This window comes from Pleurodeles waltl, chromosome 12 (genome assembly GCF_031143425.1).
Source record: "Pleurodeles waltl isolate 20211129_DDA chromosome 12, aPleWal1.hap1.20221129, whole genome shotgun sequence".
Lineage (NCBI taxonomy): Eukaryota > Metazoa > Chordata > Amphibia > Caudata > Salamandridae > Pleurodeles > Pleurodeles waltl.
Genome location: NC_090451.1, coordinates 6,506,918 through 6,525,369, shown reverse-complemented (window position 1 = coordinate 6,525,369; position 18,452 = coordinate 6,506,918). Strand labels below are relative to the sequence as shown.

The 18,452-nt window shown below is 43.4% G+C and overlaps 4 non-coding genes across 4 annotated transcripts; all 4 read left to right on the top strand.

The window, feature by feature from the left end:
- Positions 1 to 4,484: 4,484 nt before the first annotated feature.
- TRNAI-AAU (transfer RNA isoleucine (anticodon AAU)) lies at positions 4,485 to 4,558 on the top strand. Its single transcript has one exon. It is a non-coding gene; the product is annotated as a tRNA-Ile (tRNA).
- Positions 4,559 to 8,151: 3,593 nt separating this feature from the next.
- On the top strand, positions 8,152 to 8,225 carry TRNAI-AAU (transfer RNA isoleucine (anticodon AAU)). The gene has a single exon. It is a non-coding gene; the product is annotated as a tRNA-Ile (tRNA).
- A 3,592-nt stretch (positions 8,226 to 11,817) lies between these two features.
- TRNAI-AAU (transfer RNA isoleucine (anticodon AAU)) lies at positions 11,818 to 11,891 on the top strand. Its single transcript has one exon. It is a non-coding gene; the product is annotated as a tRNA-Ile (tRNA).
- A 3,592-nt stretch (positions 11,892 to 15,483) lies between these two features.
- Positions 15,484 to 15,557, top strand: TRNAI-AAU (transfer RNA isoleucine (anticodon AAU)). The gene has a single exon. It is a non-coding gene; the product is annotated as a tRNA-Ile (tRNA).
- Positions 15,558 to 18,452: the final 2,895 nt, after the last annotated feature.

Below are 18,452 nucleotides of genomic sequence, written 5' to 3'. Positions count from 1 at the left end.
CCCAATGGGAAAAAAAAACATTGGTGCCTCCCCTCTGAATTGTCCACAATTCTTCTATTAAATTGACACTGTTTAAATATGTCTAGACCTATTTAAACATTGCAGTTAAGTTCTGTTACTGTTTTAAAAATGCAATCAAATACATGACCCCAAATATACTATTCTGGTCAGGCCTGCCCTACTAACCAATTGCAGCGTCATGCTCTGCTGAGTAAACTGATCTCACAACAGTGAGGAATGCACAGGCCGGGTGGTGCCCGGCGCACAAAAGCGCGCCTTCTTGTGTTGTACGTCTCTTCGCGCAAATGCAAACTCAGATTTCCTGCACTGTGGTCGGCAGGAGAGACATGGGAAGGCGCAGTAGGGAAGGCTTGAGCAACGAACCGTTGGCTATGTTTTGTTGTTACTTTGTTGACATGAGCTCAAGTAATTTGAAGCAGAAGGAACGGCCAGACCTAAAAAAAACTCTCTTACCTCCAACGCCGAATAACCACTATAATTATAATATCTCAAAAGCAGCTGGCCTTGTAAACTTAATGACCAAGCAAGCCGATGCATTTTGGGTTTTGTTGTAAAAGAATAAAAATACTATCCCTCCTTTCCTTTTTTTCCGGCAACAAGCGATGTTACAAAGATATCACAGCACACAGTGAGATTGAGTGAAAGAAGAGGCACTGAGGCTGGCGTGCAGCACTCCACAGCTCTTGTTATTGTAATCCAGACAGGGGGCGGAAGGAGAAAAGTATGAAGGAATTGCGATCGTGAGACCAACTCTTCTATCTATCTGCATTACATGGAAAAAGGATATCTTTAGTACTCATCGCTGGTTAGCTCAGTTGGTTAGAGCGTGGTGCTAATAACGCCAAGGTCGTGGGTTCGATCCCCGTACGGGACAGGTTGCATTTTTCTCTCAACTAAACTCTTTTTTTCTCATTTAATCAAGCTCTTATAAATCCAAACACTCTGTTGCTCCAGTATACGTTCACTTTCCATTAGTCCTTCTTTTGCCACTGCTGACCAAAGCTCAAGCCGGCAGCGCCAGTAGAACAACACAAGTGCAAGGGATTGTCTCTCCAAGATGGAGACACTGCCTCAGACTATGTCTCGTGAGAGGTGGAGGGAGACCAAGAGCTGATTATTAAATGCGTGGGGATAAGAGGAACATAACTCAGGTGAACAGATTCTGGATAGTGATGCTATAGCTAGGATCAGCAACGTTACAGGGGAAAGGATAGGAAAATAATTAGGTGACAGAAGTATAGAAGTGGCTACAAGGGGGTGTGTCTCTTAAGAGGGCCGAAAGATACACTGAAGGCGAAGGTGAAGTGAAAGAAGAAAGAAAGATCAAAGGAAGTCGACAGTGATTGAGAGAAAACTCACAAAGGCAAATTGAGCAAAAGACAAGGCCTGGGGAGTTAGACTACTTCAATGCAAATTTACGCTGCAAATGAGCATGACAACTGACCCTTGTACAGTGGTGCTGAAACAATTTTCAGTGTGGGGGTGCTGCCATCAAAGGGCTTCTGAAAATCCAGGAATCATACAAAGAACTAGTCCTGCGGAATGAGCCACGCACATTCAGAAAGAGTGGTGATGCGTTGGTTACTTATTGGTAATCTTCATTAGCCTTAGTCCATTGCGTCCTTGTGACAGTCATTACAAAGTAAGGTGATGTCACCTTCCAACAGGAAGAAAGAACAGGAGGATCCTTAAATGCTAGCCCCATGCACCCAACCTGGGTGCCAAGCCCTTGCCAAAGGACTGATGGGAAGGTGGGCAGGATGTAATGTTTGTGACAAAGACAAGATGGACTAAGGGTAATGCAGAGTTCAAAACATTGGTACTCAAATGCAAAACCGAAAAATTATTAAGCCATAATGCTTGACAAATGTATGCTCTGAGGACCAAGTAGCCACCCTAGGAATTTCCTAGATTGTTACTCACTGGAATTCAACCCAGGAGGTGGCCATTCCTCTCGTAGACCATCCCTGAACTGGAAGATATTCTAAAAAGCCTTGCAAATCAAGAAAAATTGACAACTTAATCCACCTACTCAGAGTCATAAAAGTCACCTTCTTGTCTTTTCCAGGCTGTCCAAAAGTCACAAACAAGGAGTCGGTTTTCCTGAACTGCAGAGGCCTGGTGACATGAATGAAAGAGCTCTTTTAACATCTGTGAATTCAGCAAATGTTCCTCCCGAGAGGAAGGAGAGGGAATGAAAGAAGGAAGAATTATTTCCTAAGATCTATCAAAAATAGACTTAACCTTTGCAGCAAAGGTAAGGCTAGGCCTTAAAGTTACCCCATCTTCCAAAGTATCAAATGAAGAGAGGACAGCATTTTAAGGCTCCCAGCTCCCCAATTGTTCTCAGCAAGGTGATAGGAAATAGGAAAATAACTTTATAGGAAACAATCTTTATGTCTACAGTATCCAGATCCTCAAAGAGATAAAATTGCAAATCCTATAAAAGAGTAGGAAGATTCTGAGTTGGAGAAAAGGGATTTTTCAACTGTTCTTACAATTGACAAAAGATCAGAACAGTCTAGACACCAAAGATTGTAACATCTTCGAAGGTACAGAAAAGTCCCTAAAAACCTTTATCCCAAAGCAATGAGCTTTCAGTGTGGAAAGAGATTCAAGTGAAACCCATTCAGAAGAAAATACAAAATAGCAGACAAACTACAGGTAGGTGCCAAAAGATCATGAGCAGAACATCACGTCTCAAAAGACTTTCAGTTCTTTGAGTAAGACTTCGAAGTAGAAGGCCTGCTGGAGTGCTGAATTAACTCCACTAACGAAGAGGAAAGACCCTTTGCTAGCAGTCCAGACTTCTCAACCTCCAAAGCGATAGAGTGAGTTGGAGCAAGAAGGTCAGGGATGACGTTCTGAGAGAGACACACTTGAGCAGTACCCAAGGAGGTAGAAGAGCCAGGGGTTCAGAAGAGGAAACCATGACATCTCTGGCCAATAAGGGCCCACAAGAATAAAGTTCCCTCGCCCCTGCTGAGACTTGAAGAGAACCATCTGGATCAATAAAAAGTGGGGGAATGTATAAAGGAGACTTCTCAGCCACTTTATCACCAATACGTCCACTACCTAGGCTCCTTGTTCCGGAAGCCTGGATCAGAATCGACAAAGATGAGCATTGTCCTTGTTTGAAAAGAGATCCAGAAAGGGTTTCACAAACTCTCGGCATATCTCTCAAAACAACGACTTGGATAACGTCAACTCCAGCAAATTTGGAAACCTCCAGCTGTCTGCCATCACATTGTCAGTGCCCTTGATGTGTACTGCCGACGTGTGCCACAGGTTGATCTCTGCCCAATAACCCAATTGTTCTGCTATTGCATTGAGGGATTTTGAATGCATGCTTCACTGTTGGTTAATGTAAAAGACAGCTACCTTATTCTCTGTCTTTACTAGCACATTTTTTTGAGACAGATGACGATGGGAAAACTTCAAAGCCCTGAAGATTACCATCAACTCCATCTATTTCCATGACCTCCGACTCTCTAGGAAAGACCATTTGAATCGACAGGATCAGTCCAACACAGTAGCTCTCCAGCCAGGTTTGCTGGCATCTGTTGCGAGGATTCAGGAGCATCCAGGTGTATTAGTGTCCACTTAGACCAGTGGTCTTCAAACTCTTTAATGCCGTATCCACCCAATGGGGAAAAAAAACATTGGTGCCTCCCCTCTGAATTGTCCACAATTCTTCTATTAAATTGACACTGTTTAAATATGTCTAGACCTATTTAAACATTGCAGTTAAGTTCTGTTACTGTTTTAAAAATGCAATCAAATACATGACCCCAAATATACTATTCTGGTCAGGCCTGCCCTACTAACCAATTGCAGCGTCATGCTCTGCTGAGTAAACTGATCTCACGACAGTGAGGAATGCACAGGCCGGGTGGTGCCCGGCGCACAAAAGCGCGCCTTCTTATGTTGTACGTCTCTTCGCGCAAATGCAAACTCAGATTCCCTGCACTGTGGTCGGCAGGAGAGACATGGGAAGGCGCAGTAGGGAAGGCTTGAGCAACGAACCGTTGGCTATGTTTTGTTGTTACTTTGTTGACATGAGCTCAAGTAATTTGAAGCAGAAGGAACGGCCAGACCTAAAAAAAACTCTCTTACCTCCAACGCCGAATAACCACTATAATTATAATATCTCAAAAGCAGCTGGCCTTGTAAACTTAATGACCAAGCAAGCCGATGTATTTTGGGTTTTGTTGTAAAAGAATAAAAATACTATCCATCCTTTCCTTTTTTTCCGGCAACAAGCGATGTTACAAAGATATCACAGCACACAGTGAAATTGAGTGAAAGAAGAGGCACTGAGGCTGGCGAGCAGCACTCCACAGCTCTTGTTATTGTAATCCAGACAGGGGGCGGAAGGAGAAAAGTATGAAGGAATTGCGATAGGGAGACCAACTCTTCTCTCTATATGCATTACATGGAAAAAGGATATCTTTAGTACTCATGGCTGGTTAGCTCAGTTGGTTAGAGTGTGGTGCTAATAACGCCAAGGTCATGGGTTCGATCCCCGTACGGGCCAGGTTGCATTTTTTCTCTCAACTAAACTCTTTTTTTCTCATTTAATCAACCTCTTATGAATCCATACACTCTGTTGCTCCAGTATACGTTCACTTTCCATTAGTCCTTCTTTTGCCACTGCTGACCAAAGCTCAAGCCGGCAGCGCCAGTAGAACAACACAAGTGCAAGGGATTGTCTCTCCAAGATGGAGACACTGCCTCAGACTATGTCTCGTGAGAGGTGGAGGGAGACCAAGAGCTGATTATTAGATGCGTGGGGATAAGAGGAACATAACTCAGGTGAACAGATTCTGGATAGTGATGCTATAGCTAGGATCAGCAACGTTACAGGGGAAAGGATAGGAAAATAATTAGGTGACAGAAGTATAGAAGTGGCTACAAGGGGGTGTGTCTCTTAAGAGGGCCGAAAGATACACTGAAGGCGAAGGTGAAGTGAAAGAAGAAAGAAAGATCAAAGGAAGTCGACAGTGATTGAGAGAAAACTCACAAGGGCAAATTGAGCAAAAGACAAGGCCTGGGGAGTTAGACTACTTCAATGCAAATTTACGCCACAGATGAGCATGACAACTGACCCTTGTACAGTGGTGCTGAAACAATTTTCAGTGTGGGGGTGCTGCCATCAAAGGGCTTCTGAAAATCCAGGAATCATACAAAGAACTGGTCCTGCGGAATGAGCCACGCACATTCAGAAAGAGTGGTGATGCGTTGGTTACTTATTGGTAATCTTCATTAGCCTTAGTCCATTGCGTCCTTGTGACAGTCATTACAAAGTAAGGTGATGTCACCTTCCAACAGGAAGAAAGAACAGGAGGATCCTTAAATGCTAGCCCCATGCACCCAACCTGGGTGCCAAGCCCTTGCCAAAGGACTGATGGGAAGGTGGGCAGGATGTAATGTTTGTGACAAAGACAAGATGGACTAAGGGTATTTGCAGAGTTCAAAACATTGGTACTCAAATGCAAAACAGAAAAATTATTAAGCCATAATGCTTGACAAATGTATGCTCTGAGGACCAAGTAGCCACCCTAGGAATTTCCTAGATTGTTACTCACTGGAATTCAACCCAGGAGGTGGCCATTCCTCTCGTAGACCATCCCTGAACTGGAAGATATTCTAAAAAGCCTTGCAAAGCCAGAAAAATTGACAACTTAATCCACCTACTCAGAGTCATAAAAGTCACCTTCTTGTCTTTTCCAGGCTGTCCAAAAGTCACAAACAAGGAGTCGGTTTTCCTGAACTGCAGAGGCCTGGTGACATGAACGAAAAGAGCTCTTTAAACATCAAGTGTATTCAGAAAATATTCCTCCGGAGAGGAAGGAGAGGGAATGAAAGAAGGAAGAATTATTTCCTAAGATCTATCAAAAATAGACTTAACCTTTGCAGCAAAGGTAAGGCTAGGCCTTAAAGTTACCCCATCTTCCAAAGTATCAAATGAAGAGAGGACAGCATTTTAAGGCTCCCAGCTCCCCAATTGTTCTCAGCAAGGTGATAGGAAATAGGAAAATAAATTTATAGGAAACAATCTTTATGTCTACAGTATCCAGATCCTCAAAGAGATAAAATTGCAAAGCCTATAAAAGAGTAGGAAGATTCTGAGTTGGAGAAAAGGGATTTTTCAACTGGTCTTACAATTGACAAAAGATCAGAACAGTCTAGAAACCAAAGATTGTAACATCGACGAAGGTACAGAAAAGTCCCTAAAAACCTTTATCGCAAAGCAATGAGCTTTCAGAGTGGAAAGAGATTCAAGTGAAACCCATTCAGAAGAAAATGCAAAATAGCAGACAAACTACAGGTAGGTGCCAAAAGATCATGAGCAGAACATCACGTCTCAAAAGACTTCCAGTTCTTTGAGTAAGACTTCGAAGTAGAAGGCCTGCTGGAGTGCTGAATTAACTCCACTAAGGAAGAGGAAAGACCCTTTGCTAGCAGTCCAGACTTCTCAACCTCCAAAGCGATAGAGTGAGTTGGAGCAAGAAGGTCAGGGACAACGTTCTGACAGAGACACACTTGAGCAGTACCCAAGGAGGTAGAAGAGCCAGGGGTTCAGAAGAGGAAACCATGACATCTCTGGCCAATAAGGGCCCATAAGAATAAAGTTCCCTCCCCCTGCTGAGACTTGAAGAGAACCATCTGGATCAATAAAAAGTGGGGGAATGTATAAAGGAGACTTCTCAGCCACTTTATCACCAATACGTCCACTACCTAGGCTCCTTGTTCCGGAAGCCTGGATCAGAATCGACAAAGATGAGCATTGTCCTTGTTTGAAAAGAGATCCAGAAAGGGTTTCACAAACTCTCGGCATATCTCTCAAAACAACGACCTGGATAACGTCAACTCCAGCAAATTTGGAAACCTCCAGCTGTCTGCCATCACATTGTCGGTGCCCTTGATGTGTACTGCCGACGTGTGCAACAGGTTGATCTCTGCCCAATAACCCAATTGTTCTGCTATTGCATTGAGGGATTTTGAATGCATGCTTCACTGTTGGTTAATGTAAAAGACAGCTACCTTATTCTCTGTCTTTACTAGCACATTTTTTTGAGACAGATGATGATGGGAAAACTTCAAAGCCCTGAAGATTACCATCAACTCCATCTATTTCCATGACCTCTGACTCTCTAGGAAAGACCACTTGAATCGACAGGATCAGTCCAACACAGTAGCTCTCCAGCCAGGTTTGCTGGCATCTGTTGCGAGGAATTCAGGAGCATCCAGGTGTATTAGTGTCCACTTAGACCAGTGGTCTTCAAACTCTTTAATGCCGCATCCACCCAATGGGGAAAAAAAACATTGGTGCCTCCCCTCTGAATTGTCCACAATTCTTCTATTAAATTGACACTGTTTAAATATGTCTAGACCTATTTAAACATTGCAGTTAAGTTCTGTTACTGTTTTAAAAATGCAATCAAATACATGACCCCAAATATACTATTCTGGTCAGGCCTGCCCTACTAACCAATTGCAGCGTCATGCTCTGCTGAGTAAACTGATCTCACGACAGTGAGGAATGCACAGGCCGGGTGGTGCCCGGCGCACGAAAGCGCGCCTTCTTGTATTGTACGTCTCTTCGAGCAAATGTAAACTCAGATTTCCTCCACTGTGGTCGGCAGGAGAGACATGGGAAGGCGCAGTAGGGAAGGCTTGAGCAACGAACCGTTGGCTATGTTTTGTTGTTATTTTGTTGACATGAGCTCAAGTAATTTGAAGCAGAAGGAACGGCCAGACCTAAAAAAAACTCTCTTACCTCCAACGCCGAATAACCACTATAATTATAATATCTCAAAAGCAGCTGGCCTTGTAAACTTAATGACCAAGCAAGCCGATGCATTTTGGGTTTTGTTGTAAGAGAATAAAAATACTATCCATCCTTTCCTTTTTTTCCGGCAACAAGCGATGTTACAAAGATATCACAGCACACAGTGAAATTGAGTGAAAGAAGAGGCACTGAGGTTGGCGAGCAGCACTCCACAGCTCTTGTTATTGTAATCCAGACAGGGGGCGGAAGGAGAAAAGTATGAAGGAATTGCGATAGTGAGACCAACTCTTCTATCTATCTGCATTACATGGAAAAAGGATATCTTTAGTACTCATGGCCGGTTAGCTCAGTTGGTTAGAGCGTGGTGCTAATAACGCCAAGGTCGTGGGTTCGATCCCCGTACGGGCCAGGTTGCACTTTTTCTCTCAACTAAACTCTTTTTTTCTCATTTAATCAAGCTCTTATAAATCCATACACTCTGTTGCTCCAGTATACGTTCACTTTCCATTAGCCCTTCTTTTGCCACTACTGACCAAAGCTCAAGCCGGCAGCGCCAGTAGAACAACACAAGTGCAAGGGATTGTCTCTCCAAGATGGAGACACTGCCTCAGACTATGTCTCGTGAGAGGTGGAGGGAGACCAAGAGCTGATTATTAGATGCGTGGGGATAAGAGGAACAGAACTCAGGTGAACAGATTCTGGATAGTGATGCTATAGCTAGGATCAGCAACGTTACAGGGGAAAGGATAGGAAAATAATTAGGTGACAGAAGTATAGAAGTGGCTACAAGGTGGTGTGTCTCTTAAGAGGGCCGAAAGATACACTGAAGGCGAAGGTGAAGTGAAAGAAGAAAGAAAGATCAAAGGAAGTCGACAGTGATTGAGAGAAAACTCACAAAGGCAAATTGAGCAAAAGACAAGGCCTGGGGAGTTAGACTACTTCAATGCAAATTTACGCCGCAGATGAGCATGACAACTGACCCTTGTACAGTGGTGCTGAAACAATTTTCAGTGTGGGGGTGCTGCCATCAAAGGGCTTCTGAAAATCCAGGAATCATACAAAGAACTAGTCCTGCGGAATGAGCCACGCACATTCAGAAAGAGTGGTGATGCGTTGGTTACTTATTGGTAATCTTCATTAGCCTTAGTCCATTGCGTCCTTGTGACAGTCATTACAAAGTAAGGTGATGTCACCTTCCAACAGGAAGAAAGAACAGGAGGATCCTTAAATGCTAGCCCCATGCACCCAACCTGGGTGCCAAGCCCTTGCCAAAGGACTGATGGGAAGGTGGGCAGGATGTAATGTTTGTGACAAAGACAAGACGGACTAAGGGTAATGCAGAGTTCAAAACATTGGTACTCAAATGCAAAACAGAAAAATTATTAAGCCATAATGCTTGACAAATGTATGCTCTGAGGACCAAGTAGCCACCCTAGGAATTTCCTAGATTGTTACTCACTGGAATTCAACCCAGGAGGTGGCCATTCCTCTCGTAGACCATCCCTGAACTGGAAGATATTCTAAAAAGCCTTGCAAAGCCAGAAAAATTGACAACTTAATCCACCTACTCAGAGTCATAAAAGTCACCTTCTTGTCTTTTCCAGGCTGTCCAAAAGTCACAAACAAGGAGTCGGTTTTCCTGAACTGCAGAGGCCTGGTGACATGAATGAAAAGAGCTCTTTAAACATCAAGTGTATTCATCAAATGTTCCTCCGTAGAGGAAGGAGAGGGAATGAAAGAAGGAAGAATTATTTCCTAAGATCTATCAAAAATAGACTTAACCTTTGCAGCAAAGGTAAGGCTAGGCCTTAAAGTTACCCCATCTTCCAAAGTATCAAATGAAGAGAGGACAGCATTTTAAGGCTCCCAGCTCCCCAATTGTTCTCAGCAAGGTGATAGGAAATAGGAAAATAACTTTATAGGAAACAATCTTTATGTCTACAGTATCCAGATCCTCAAAGAGATAAAATTGCAAAGCCTATAAAAGAGTAGGAAGATTCTGAGTTGGAGAAAAGGGATTTTTCAACTTGTCTTACAATTGACAAAAGATCAGAACAGTCTAGACACCAAAGATTGTAACATCGACGAAGGTACAGAAAAGTCCCTAAAAACCTTTATCGCAAAGCAATGAGCTTTCAGAGTGGAAAGAGATTCAAGTGAAACCCATTCAGAAGAAAATGCAAAATAGCAGACAAACTACAGGTAGGTGCCAAAAGATCATGAGCAGAACATCACGTCTCAAAAGACTTCCAGTTCTTTGAGTAAGACTTCGAAGTAGAAGGCCTGCTGGAGTGCTGAATTAACTCCACTAAGGAAGAGGAAAGACCCTTTGATAGCAGTCCAGACTTCTCAACCTCCAAAGCGATAGAGTGAGTTGGAGCAAGAAGGTCAGGGACGACGTTCTGACAGAGACACACTTGAGCAGTACTCAAGGAGGTAGAAGAGCCAGGGGTTCAGAAGAGGAAACCATGACATCTCTGGCCAATAAGGGCCCACAAGAATAAAGTTCCCTCCCCCCTGCTGAGACTTGAAGAGAACCATCTGGATCAATAAAAAGTGGGGGAATGTATAAAGGAGACTTCTCAGCCACTTTATCAACAATACGTCAACTACCTAGGCTCCTTGTTCCGGAAGCCTGGATCCGAATCGACAAAGATGAGCATTGTCCTCGTTTGAAAAGAGATCCAGAAAGGGTTTCACAAACTCTCGGCATATCTCTCAAAACAACGACCTGGATAACGTCAACTCCAGCAAATTTGGAAACCTCCAGCTGTCTGCCATCACATTGTCGGTGCCCTTGATGTGTACTGCCGACGTGTGCAACAGGTTGATCTCTGCCCAATAACCCAATTGTTCTGCTATTGCATTGAAGGATTTTGAATGTATGCTTCACTGTTGGTTAATGTAAAAGACAGCTACCTTATTCTCTGTCTTTACTAGCACATTTTTTTGAGACAGATGATGATGGGAAAACTTCAAAGCCCTGTAGATTACCATCAACTCCATCTATTTCCATGACCTCCGACTCTCTAGGAAAGACCACTTGAATCGACAGGATCAGTCCAACACAGTAGCTCTCCAGACAGGTTTGCTGGAATCTGTTGCGAGGATTCAGGAGCATCCAGGTATATTAGTGTGCACTTAGACCAGTGGTCTTCAAACTCTTTAATGCCGCATCCACCCAATGAAAAAAAAAAAAATTGGTGCCTCCCCTCTGAATTGTCCACAATTCTTCTATTAAATTGACACTGTTTAAATATGTCTAGACCTATTTAAACATTGCAGTTAAGTTCTGTTACTGTTTTAAAAATGCAATCAAATACATGACACCAAATATACTATTCTGGTCAGGCCTGCCCTACCAACCAATTGCAGCGTCATGCTCTGCTGAGTAAACTGATCTCACGACAGTGAGGAATGCACAGGCCGGGTGGTGCCCGGCGCACAAAAGCGCGCCTTCTTGTGTTGTACGTCTCTTCGCGCAAATGCAAACTCAGATTTCCTGCACTGTGGTCGGCAGGAGAGACATGGGAAGGCGCAGTAGGGAAGGCTTGAGCAACGAACCGTTGGCTATGTTTTGTTGTTATTTTGTTGACATGAGCTCAAGTAATTTGAAGCAGAAGGAACGGCCAGACCTAAAAAAAACTCTCTTACCTCCAACGCCGAATAACCACTATAATTATAATATCTCAAAAGCAGCTGGCCTTGTAAACTTAATGACCAAGCAAGCCGATGCATTTTGGGTTTTGTTGTAAGAGAATAAAAATACTATCCATCCTTTCCTTTTTTTCCGGCAACAAGCGATGTTACAAAGATATCACAGCACACAGTGAAAGTGAGTGAAAGAAGAGGCACTGAGGCTGGCGAGCAGCACTCCACAGCTCTTGTTATTGTAATCCAGACAGGGGGCGGAAGGAGAAAAGTATGAAGGAATTGCGATAGTGAGACCAACTCTTCTATCTATCTGCATTACATGGAAAAAGGATATCTTTAGTACTCATGGCCGGTTAGCTCAGTTGGTTAGAGCGTGGTGCTAATAACGCCAAGGTCGTGGGTTCGATCCCCGTACGGGCCGGGTTGCACTTTTTCTCTCAACTAAACTCTTTTTTTCTCATTTAATCAAGCTCTTATAAATCCATACACTCTGTTGCTCCAGTATACGTTCACTTTCCATTAGCCCTTCTTTTGCCACTACTGACCAAAGCTCAAGCCGGCAGCGCCAGTAGAACAACACAAGTGCAAGGGATTGTCTCTCCAAGATGGAGACACTGCCTCAGACTATGTCTCGTGAGAGGTGGAGGGAGACCAAGAGCTGATTATTAGATGCGTGGGGATAAGAGGAACATAACTCAGGTGAACAGATTCTGGATAGTGATGCTATAGCTAGGATCAGCAACGTTACAGGGGAAAGGATAGGAAAATAATTAGGTGACAGAAGTATAGAAGTGGCTACAAGGTGGTGTGTCTCTTAAGAGGGCCGAAAGATACACTGAAGGCGAAGGTGAAGTGAAAGAAGAAAGAAAGATCAAAGGAAGTCGACAGTGATTGAGAGAAAACTCACAAAGGCAAATTGAGCAAAAGACAAGGCCTGGGGAGTTAGACTACTTCAATGCAAATTTACGCCGCAGATGAGCATGACATCTGACCCTTGTACAGTGGTGCTGAAACAATTTTCAGTGTGGGGGTGCTGCCATCAAAGGGCTTCTGAAAATCCAGGAATCATACAAAGAACTAGTCCTGCGGAATGAGCCACGCACATTCAGAAAGAGTGGTGATGCGTTGGTTACTTATTGGTAATCTTCATTAGCCTTAGTCCATTGCGTCCTTGTGACAGTCATTACAAAGTAAGGTGATGTCACCTTCCAACAGGAAGAAAGAACAGGAGGATCCTTAAATGCTAGCCCCATGCACCCAACCTGGGTGCCAAGCCCTTGCCAAAGGACTGATGGGAAGGTGGGCAGGATGTAATGTTTGTGACAAAGACAAGACGGACTAAGGGTAATGCAGAGTTCAAAACATTGGTACTCAAATGCAAAACAGAAAAATTATTAAGCCATAATGCTTGACAAATGTATGCTCTGAGGACCAAGTAGCCACCCTAGGAATTTCCTAGATTGTTACTCACTGGAATTCAACCCAGGAGGTGGCCATTCCTCTCGTAGACCATCCCTGAACTGGAAGATATTCTAAAAAGCCTTGCAAAGCCAGAAAAATTGACAACTTAATCCACCTACTCAGAGTCATAAAAGTCACCTTCTTGTCTTTTCCAGGCTGTCCAAAAGTCACAAACAAGGAGTCGGTTTTCCTGAACTGCAGAGGCCTGGTGACATGAATGAAAAGAGCTCTTTAAACATCAAGTGTATTCATCAAATGTTCCTCCGTAGAGGAAGGAGAGGGAATGAAAGAAGGAAGAATTATTTCCTAAGATCTATCAAAAATAGACTTAACCTTTGCAGCAAAGGTAAGGCTAGGCCTTAAAGTTACCCCATCTTCCAAAGTATCAAATGAAGAGAGGACAGCATTTTAAGGCTCCCAGCTCCCCAATTGTTCTCAGCAAGGTGATAGGAAATAGGAAAATAACTTTATAGGAAACAATCTTTATGTCTACAGTATCCAGATCCTCAAAGAGATAAAATTGCAAAGCCTATAAAAGAGTAGGAAGATTCTGAGTTGGAGAAAAGGGATTTTTCAACTTGTCTTACAATTGACAAAAGATCAGAACAGTCTAGACACCAAAGATTGTAACATCGACGAAGGTACAGAAAAGTCCCTAAAAACCTTTATCGCAAAGCAATGAGCTTTCAGAGTGGAAAGAGATTCAAGTGAAACCCATTCAGAAGAAAATGCAAAATAGCAGACAAACTACAGGTAGGTGCCAAAAGATCATGAGCAGAACATCACGTCTCAAAAGACTTCCAGTTCTTTGAGTAAGACTTCGAAGTAGAAGGCCTGCTGGAGTGCTGAATTAACTCCACTAAGGAAGAGGAAAGACCCTTTGATAGCAGTCCAGACTTCTCAACCTCCAAAGCGATAGAGTGAGTTGGAGCAAGAAGGTCAGGGACGACGTTCTGACAGAGACACACTTGAGCAGTACTCAAGGAGGTAGAAGAGCCAGGGGTTCAGAAGAGGAAACCATGACATCTCTGGCCAATAAGGGCCCACAAGAATAAAGTTCCCTCCCCCCTGCTGAGACTTGAAGAGAACCATCTGGATCAATAAAAAGTGGGGGAATGTATAAAGGAGACTTCTCAGCCACTTTATCAACAATACGTCAACTACCTAGGCTCCTTGTTCCGGAAGCCTGGATCCGAATCGACAAAGATGAGCATTGTCCTCGTTTGAAAAGAGATCCAGAAAGGGTTTCACAAACTCTCGGCATATCTCTCAAAACAACGACCTGGATAACGTCAACTCCAGCAAATTTGGAAACCTCCAGCTGTCTGCCATCACATTGTCGGTGCCCTTGATGTGTACTGCCGACGTGTGCAACAGGTTGATCTCTGCCCAATAACCCAATTGTTCTGCTATTGCATTGAAGGATTTTGAATGTATGCTTCACTGTTGGTTAATGTAAAAGACAGCTACCTTATTCTCTGTCTTTACTAGCACATTTTTTTGAGACAGATGATGATGGGAAAACTTCAAAGCCCTGTAGATTACCATCAACTCCATCTATTTCCATGACCTCCGACTCTCTAGGAAAGACCACTTGAATCGACAGGATCAGTCCAACACAGTAGCTCTCCAGACAGGTTTGCTGGAATCTGTTGCGAGGATTCAGGAGCATCCAGGTATATTAGTGTGCACTTAGACCAGTGGTCTTCAAACTCTTTAATGCCGCATCCACCCAATGAAAAAAAAATAAATTGGTGCCTCCCCTCTGAATTGTCCACAATTCTTCTATTAAATTGACACTGTTTAAATATGTCTAGACCTATTTAAACATTGCAGTTAAGTTCTGTTACTGTTTTAAAAATGCAATCAAATACATGACACCAAATATACTATTCTGGTCAGGCCTGCCCTACCAACCAATTGCAGCGTCATGCTCTGCTGAGTAAACTGATCTCACGACAGTGAGGAATGCACAGGCCGGGTGGTGCCCGGCGCACAAAAGCGCGCCTTCTTGTGTTGTACGTCTCTTCGCGCAAATGCAAACTCAGATTTCCTGCACTGTGGTCGGCAGGAGAGACATGGGAAGGCGCAGTAGGGAAGGCTTGAGCAACGAACCGTTGGCTATGTTTTGTTGTTATTTTGTTGACATGAGCTCAAGTAATTTGAAGCAGAAGGAACGGCCAGACCTAAAAAAAACTCTCTTACCTCCAACGCCGAATAACCACTATAATTATAATATCTCAAAAGCAGCTGGCCTTGTAAACTTAATGACCAAGCAAGCCGATGCATTTTGGGTTTTGTTGTAAGAGAATAAAAATACTATCCATCCTTTCCTTTTTTTCCGGCAACAAGCGATGTTACAAAGATATCACAGCACACAGTGAAAGTGAGTGAAAGAAGAGGCACTGAGGCTGGCGAGCAGCACTCCACAGCTCTTGTTATTGTAATCCAGACAGGGGGCGGAAGGAGAAAAGTATGAAGGAATTGCGATAGTGAGACCAACTCTTCTATCTATCTGCATTACATGGAAAAAGGATATCTTTAGTACTCATGGCCGGTTAGCTCAGTTGGTTAGAGCGTGGTGCTAATAACGCCAAGGTCGTGGGTTCGATCCCCGTACGGGCCAGGTTGCACTTTTTCTCTCAACTAAACTCTTTTTTTCTCATTTAATCAAGCTCTTATAAATCCATACACTCTGTTGCTCCAGTATACGTTCACTTTCCATTAGCCCTTCTTTTGCCACTACTGACCAAAGCTCAAGCCGGCAGCGCCAGTAGAACAACACAAGTGCAATGGATTGTCTCTCCAAGATGGAGACACTGCCTCAGACTATGTCTCGTGAGAGGTGGAGGGAGACCAAGAGCTGATTATTAGATGCGTGGGGATAAGAGGAACATAACTCAGGTGAACAGATTCTGGATAGTGATGCTATAGCTAGGATCAGCAACGTTACAGGGGAAAGGATAGGAAAATAATTAGGTGACAGAAGTATAGAAGTGGCTACAAGGGGGTGTGTCTCTTAAGAGGGCCGAAAGATACACTGAAGGCGAAGGTGAAGTGAAAGAAGAAAGAAAGATCAAAGGAAGTCGACAGTGATTGAGAGAAAACTCACAAAGGCAAATTGAGCAAAAGACAAGGCCTGGGGAGTTAGACTACTTCAATGCAAATTTACGCCGCAGATGAGCATGACAACTGACCCTTGTACAGTGGTGCTGAAACAATTTTCAGTGTGGGGGTGCTGCCATCAAAGGGCTTCTGAAAATCCAGGAATCATACAAAGAACTAGTCCTGCGGAATGAGCCACGCACATTCAGAAAGAGTGGTGATGCGTTGGTTACTTATTGGTAATCTTCATTAGCCTTAGTCCATTGCGTCCTTGTGACAGTCATTACAAAGTAAGGTGATGTCACCTTCCAACAGGAAGAAAGAACAGGAGGATCCTTAAATGCTAGCCCCATGCACCCAACCTGGGTGCCAAGCCCTTGCCAAAGGACTGATGGGAAGGTGGGCAGGATGTAATGTTTGTGACAAAGACAAGACGGACTAAGGGTAATGCAGAGTTCAAAACATTGGTACTCAAATGCAAAACAGAAAAATTATTAAGCCATAATGCTTGACAAATGTATGCTCTGAGGACCAAGTAGCCACCCTAGGAATTTCCTAGATTGTTACTCACTGGAATTCAACCCAGGAGGTGGCCATTCCTCTCGTAGACCATCCCTGAACTGGAAGATATTCTAAAAAGCCTTGCAAAGCCAGAAAAATTGACAACTTAATCCACCTACTCAGAGTCATAAAAGTCACCTTCTTGTCTTTTCCAGGCTGTCCAAAAGTCACAAACAAGGAGTCGGTTTTCCTGAACTGCAGAGGCCTGGTGACATGAATGAAAAGAGCTCTTTAAACATCAAGTGTATTCATCAAATGTTCCTCCGTAGAGGAAGGAGAGGGAATGAAAGAAGGAAGAATTATTTCCTAAGATCTATCAAAAATAGACTTAACCTTTGCAGCAAAGGTAAAGCTAGGCCTTAAAGTTACCCCATCTTCCAAAGTATCAAATGAAGAGAGGACAGCATTTTAAGGCTCCCAGCTCCCCAATTGTTCTCAGCAAGGTGATAGGAAATAGGAAAATAACTTTATAGGAAACAATCTTTATGTCTACAGTATCCAGATCCTCAAAGAGATAAAATTGCAAAGCCTATAAAAGAGTAGGAAGATTCTGAGTTGGAGAAAAGGGATTTTTCAACTGGTCTTACAATTGACAAAAGATCAGAACAGTCTAGACACCAAAGATTGTAACATCGACGAAGGTACAGAAAAGTCCCTAAAAACCTTTATCGCAAAGCAATGAGCTTTCAGAGTGGAAAGAGATTCAAGTGAAACCCATTCAGAAGAAAATGCAAAATAGCAGACAAACTACAGGTAGGTGCCAAAAGATCATGAGCAGAACATCACGTCTCAAAAGACTTTCAGTTCTTTGAGTAAGACTTCGAAGTAGAAGGCCTGCTGGAGTGCTGAATTAACTCCACTAACGAAGAGGAAAGACACTTTGCTAGCAGTCCAGACTTCTCAACCTCCAAAGCGATAGAGTGAGTTGGAGCAAGAAGGTCAGGGATGACGTTCTGAGAGAGACACACTTGAGCAGTACCCAAGGAGGTAGAAGAGCCAGGGGTTCAGAAGAGGAAACCATGACATCTCTGGCCAATAAGGGCCCACAAGAATAAAGTTCCCTCGCCCCTGCTGAGACTTGAAGAGAACCATCTGGATCAATAAAAAGTGGGGGAATGTATAAAGGAGACTTCTCAGCCACTTTATCACCAATACGTCCACTACCTAGGCTCCTTGTTCCGGAAGCCTGGATCAGAATCGACAAAGATGAGCATTGTCCTTGTTTGAAGAGAGATCCAGAAAGGGTTTCACAAACTCTCGGCATATCTCTCAAAACAACGACTTGGATAACGTCAACTCCAGCAAATTTGGAAACCTCCAGCTGTCTGCCATCACATTGTCGGTGCCCTTGATGTGTACTGCCGACGTGTGCCACAGGTTGATCTCTGCCCAATAACCCAATTGTTCTGCTATTGCATTGAGGGATTTTGAATGCATGCTTCACTGTTGGTTAATGTAAAAGACAGCTACCTTATTCTCTGTCTTTACTAGCACATTTTTTTGAGACAGATGACGATGGGAAAACTTCAAAGCCCTGAAGATTACCATCAACTCCATCTATTTCCATGACCTCCGACTCTCTAGGAAAGACCATTTGAATCGACAGGATCAGTCCAACACAGTAGCTCTCCAGCCAGGTTTGCTGGCATCTGTTGCGAGGATTCAGGAGCATCCAGGTGTATTAGTGTCCACTTAGACCAGTGGTCTTCAAACTCTTTAATGCCGTATCCACCCAATGGGGAAAAAAAACATTGGTGCCTCCCCTCTGAATTGTCCACAATTCTTCTATTAAATTGACACTGTTTAAATATGTCTAGACCTATTTAAACATTGCAGTTAAGTTCTGTTACTGTTT